Here is a 5,113-nt window from a genome sequence, read left to right as displayed (position 1 = left end):
CCCCCCCCACACCACAGTGACTATTGCAAAGAAAATTCCACTCAGTAGGACTTAGGCAGAGAAAGTCTGAGTTTACAGTGTTTCATAGAAAACCACACAAATTATTATGAATGATGTTCTCAAAAGTAACAGATTTTTGAAAGCAAACAACGTGCTTAAATTGGAATTTTCCACCTGTCATTCATTCTGCTTGGAGCTGCTGACTTCTTAAACAAATCTGAATATTACATTTTTTTGAACACACATAGCAATGTTTGTGGACACTTCCAAGATTTTAAATGCTATAAACTAAAGTTTTGTGAAATTACTAATTTGAACATTGTAGTTTTTGAGGCAAAGTCTTGCCATGTATCCAAGGCTGGTCTTGAACTCTCAGCCCTCCTGTCTCATCCTCCTGAGTGTTGAAATCACAGGTATAAGTTACCATGTTCAGCAAAAGTTCAGTATCTGTGATGTAATAAATGACATTTTCAGTTCTGCATAGTGACTGTTATAATTACCATTAGAAATGCTTAAGGAGTAATTGATGATGTCAGGAGCGTTTGGAGCCCTGACCATTCACTCCTGCATCATTCAGAATCTAGTAGGAAAGCCACCTTTGACCTTGAGTAAGCCCACAGCCTAACTCCCTGATTTATTACTATGGGTTCTCCATTCACTTAACAAATCAAAAGAGAGCAGGGAGGAGGAGGAGGAAGAGGAAGAGGAGGGGGGAGAGGGGGAGGTGGAGGTGAAGGAGGGGGAGGAGAGATTCAAGGAGGTGGGAAATGGGGTGGCAGGGAATGGAAGAGAAGGGGGAACTAACTGGGTGAGAAAGGAGCCAGCTGCAAAAGGAGGTGTGAGGACCCACAGGAGACAGAGACAGAAGAGGAGACACAACAAGAATGAGTATAGTGACACACATGTCTGAAAAAGCCACAGTGAAACCCAGTCTTTATATGCTAACCTGAAACTAATTTTAAAAAGAGCAAGCATAAAAAATATTGTGGCTTTTTATCCTTTATTAGGTGTGTATGTATGTACATGTGATATGTATACCGGTGTGTGTTTATGTTCATATCTGTGTATGTAGGCATATGTGCGTGTGTGTGTGTGTGTGTGTGTGTGTGTGTGTGTGTGTGTGTGTGTGTGAGAGAGAGAGAGAGAGAGAGAGAGAGAGAGAGAGAGAGAGGAGGTTTGAGGTTGGCATTGAGCATTGAGTGTCTTCCTTGATTGCTTTTTCACTTACTTGAAGCCAGAATGCACAGATATGACTGTAGCTAGTCAGGTTTGTTCCAGGAGTTTCCTGCAGTTCCTCTTAAGTGCTGGGATTACTAACATTTTACTTGGTATTGGGGATTTGAACTCTGGTCCTCGCACTTGTATCACTTTACTCAACCATCTCTCCAGCCCCCCTCCTTTTTAAAACAAGCATTTTTATTGCTTTGGGAAAATGTTTAACACTCTTCTTGTCAGGGTAAATAGGCTGTGGCCGCCCATTAAAGGTGGATCTGGATGACCCACACCCAACAACAGGATGTGGTGGCCCTTGCTGAATCAAGCAGTTCTAAACATGGAGGGGCTGTTTCTACAGCAAAGCCCAAGAACTTCTTAATCTTTAGGACCTTTATACCAGGCAGGGGTCCTTCGCTAAAGATGGAATGGAGTGGAGTACCACAGACACGCCAGCTACCCATGTATAGGAGTGGGTCTAGGGGTCCACTTTGACACTGACAACAAAACATAGCCCCAGACACTCCAGTGTCAGAGTGAGTCTTTGGGATCTAATTCTGCCTATACCCCATGCCTGCCTTCTTGATAGAATCCTCCTCTTCCCTTCAAGAATGTATTCTCCAGAGGGCTAGAATGCCAGGTAGGTGCAGGTATACCTCACCATTGGTAATACTGGCTTTTGCAGATGTCACATCCAGATAAAGGTACACTGTCAGTGTCACTCGTTGGGGCAGACACTAGAGAGGTGCTATGGTATGGACCAAGCCCAGGGTAGGGCTTCCTGGAGAGTGCAGATGAATTGCAAGCATCAAAGGCCATTAGAGTTGCTGGCAAGTGTCACAAGCTATTGTAGGCTCAAGGCAGGTGTCACAGGCTGGGGCGGGAGCCTAGCAAGTGTCATTGCTGGCATACGTACAGCAGAAGTTTCACGGGTTCGTGCAGGTGCAGAGCAGATGTCGCAGTTGTTGCAGACACAGGGCTGGAATCACAGACTGCCACAGGTACAGAGCAGATGTCAGGACAGCGCAGGTGCAGGATAGTGCCACAGGCTGTGACAGGGACAGAGCAGGCACCTCAGTCTGAAAGAAGTGTAGAGCAGCTGTCGCAGGCTGTTGCAGTTATAGGTCAGGTATCACAGGCTGGCACAGGTTCAGGGCACATGCTGCAAGCTGGTATAGGCACACAGCAGGTGTCACAGGCTAGAGCAGGTGCAGGTCAGTGGTCATAGGCTGGTGCCGAATCAGGGCAGACGTCACAGGCTGATGCAGGCAGAGGGCAGGTGTCTCAGACTGGCATAGGTATAGAACAGGTGTCCCTGGCTGGCACAGACAGGGAAGGTGTCAGGCTGCGCAGCACAGGGCAGATGCAGCATGCTGGTGCAGGGTGGTACAGGCACTGATCCCGGGTCCCTCGCTAGTGTAAACACTAGTCACATGTCCCTGCCTGCTGCTTGTCCCAGGCAGCTGGTCCTGACTTGGGGGTATAGAAGCTGTTGATTCATGTGCTCCTCTCTTCTTAGCTCTGCTTTCCTGATCTCATCTCTCTTGCACAGTCAGGGGCAGAGACTCCCTCAGTCCCAGAGAAGAGGGTTGGTATTCTGGTCCTTTGCTAGGCTGTTGCTCTGAGGATGGGGGACTGACAGGTCTAGCCTGAAGAAGGGCCCTTTTTGATCCTGAGCTGCCTGGTATGGCTTAGGCAACAGGAGAGTTAGCAGAGGGGACAAAGAAATACTGGTTTCAAGACCACATTGACCAGTGTCAAGCTGGTGTCGGCTTGAGAAGTGTGGGTGACTACAGGTGGGGCCATGTGGGAACCAACGGTGCCAGAGAGAGTCTGTGTGTCTGGAAACAGCAGACTCTGCCTGTACCAGTTAGTGTTGCAGCAGGATTCTTCGGTCCTGAGACACCCTGAAGAAGCTCTGGCAAGGGCTGGAACCTGTTCATGGTGCAAATGTCTGCAGCCAAGCTTGGCTGTTGGGACAGGGTCAGCTGTGAGAGGGCTGTGTTGTCCTTGGTGGTCACCACTCTTCCCCCGAAGGAGAGCTTTGATGGTTCTATCAGTGTGTCTTCGGTTTTCCTGGCTTCTGTCCATTCCCAGATGTCAGGGCCTGTGACCTAGGATTAGCTCCACTCCTGGGGAGCAGGTGTTGCTGAACACAGGTCAGTGAGATAATCAGATCAGATGGAATCCACATCTGCATCTGTCAGGATGGAGCAGTGTGAGTGTGTGTGTGTGTGTGTGTGTGTGTGTGTGTGTGTGTGTGTGTGTGTGCAGGGAGAAGCTGCATCCTGAGCCTCCTCCCCAGCGAGCCGCAGGTGTGGGCCCTCATCTTGAGATAGTTTAATGAAGGAAACAGGCCTCCCTTCAGCCCTCTGTGAACAGGGAGGAGTCCTGAATGCCCTGCATGAGAGACGTCCCTGAACAGTGAAGGCATCTTGTCCACTTACCTGCACCAGTGTGAACTCTGAGGCCAAGGAAGGAGAGGAGAGAGTTGGGGGAAGGGAAAGGGAGAAGTGTGACCGGGTTCTATCCAGAGCTTGTGCAGGAAGCAGTTTGAACAAAGCTACCCATCATCCACTGCTCTCTGAGTGAGACTCTGTGGCCACTACAGCAGACCTCTTGATGTCTTGATTTCCCTCAGACATCATGTTTATCCATAGAGGAGTTTGGAGAGAGGAAAATAAACTCCTATCCATCTAGGGCAGCTTCCATCCAAAAGTCAAGGATAAGAAGCTCTTATGAGAAGAATGAGGGCTCCTGAAGAGGGTGCCAGCCTCTGCCTGGGCCTCTTTTAGCAGCCTAACCCTTCCCTGACAGCAATGTCACCATGGCACTGGCCCAGGATGGCCTGGCAAGTTCAGCGGTGCAGAGGCTCTGGACAAACACAGCCGGCTGAAGTCCTGGCCAGCACCCTGGTCTGTCTCCATTCCATCCTTGATCCTTTTGGCTCCAGACAGGATCAAAGGTCCCCACTCTTCTTGGCTGGAGACCTCAGAAAGGGATGTTTGCAAGAGCCTTTTCATAATGGTTACTGGAATTTGAAAACCTGGCCGTGAACATTTCTGCCAAGCCAGCTGTTGGCACCAGAGCTGCAAGCGAGGATCTGCTTCTACCTCTGGCCTCTTTCTAGTAGAGTGTGGAAAGCCTCCAGTGTGTGGTTTCTTTCCCTCAAACAGCTGAGCAGGAGAGGGTGGGGAGACAGAGACAGACAGACAAGGACAGAGACACGCAGAGAGACAGAGACAGACACACAGAGATTGATTGGGTGGGGGGACGACAGACAGAGAATTTCCCAGGTTTTAGAAAGAAAACTGGAGAATGAGGGGTTCACATCCAATGCTTTAAGTCTGTTCGCATGCTCCCAGATTGGGATTACGAACAGGCCCTAGCTGGATTTGCAGGTCACCTCCAAAGCTATAGCTGAGAGAAAACGATGTATTAAAAGACACAAAGTTCAGTTAGACCCATGAGTCAGAGAAAACGAAGGACCAAGACAAATACACTGTCCACAGGTGTGGCTCTGGGGACAAGGAGGGGGAGTCAGGGAGGCTGGGTGTTTTCCTTCCTGTCTGGACCTTGTAAATACAGTCTTTCTTTGGAGGCTCTCTGACTCCTTGCGGGAGGTGGATGGCATGGCCTCCTCAGACATGCTGGGCAAGGGCTGTTCCCTTGAGCCACATCCCCAGCCCAAGGACTCACACTGTCTCTCCTCCTACTGCAGGGATCAGAGAGGAGAGGAAAAGATCACTCACTGCCACCTGAGACTTTACAGTTGCTGGAAACATGGCCTAGGTACACCAAGGCTAACCAGGTGCAGCCCTGCTTCCTGCTGAATCTTATGTCTTCCTTTTCACCAGTGCTAACTTCTCCTTCCTCCCTCCCTCCTTGCCTCCCTCTCTCC

The 5,113-nt window shown here is 49.6% G+C and overlaps 1 long non-coding RNA gene across 1 annotated transcript in view; it reads left to right on the top strand.

The window, feature by feature from the left end:
- The first annotated feature begins 571 nt into the window (after positions 1–571).
- The window catches only part of LOC116099621, a 34,716-nt gene continuing 30,174 nt past the window's right edge, over positions 572–5,113 (top strand). Inside the window, exons 1-2 of the long non-coding RNA XR_004122321.1 lie at positions 572–608; positions 4,934–5,004. This is a non-coding gene — a long non-coding RNA (uncharacterized LOC116099621). The remainder of the gene's footprint in view (positions 609–4,933; positions 5,005–5,113) is intronic.

Source organism: Mastomys coucha, unplaced genomic scaffold (assembly GCF_008632895.1).
Source record: "Mastomys coucha isolate ucsf_1 unplaced genomic scaffold, UCSF_Mcou_1 pScaffold20, whole genome shotgun sequence".
Classification (NCBI taxonomy): domain Eukaryota; kingdom Metazoa; phylum Chordata; class Mammalia; order Rodentia; family Muridae; genus Mastomys; species Mastomys coucha.
Note: the sequence above shows the minus strand (reverse complement) of the source record. Positions and strands in the feature narration are given on the sequence as shown.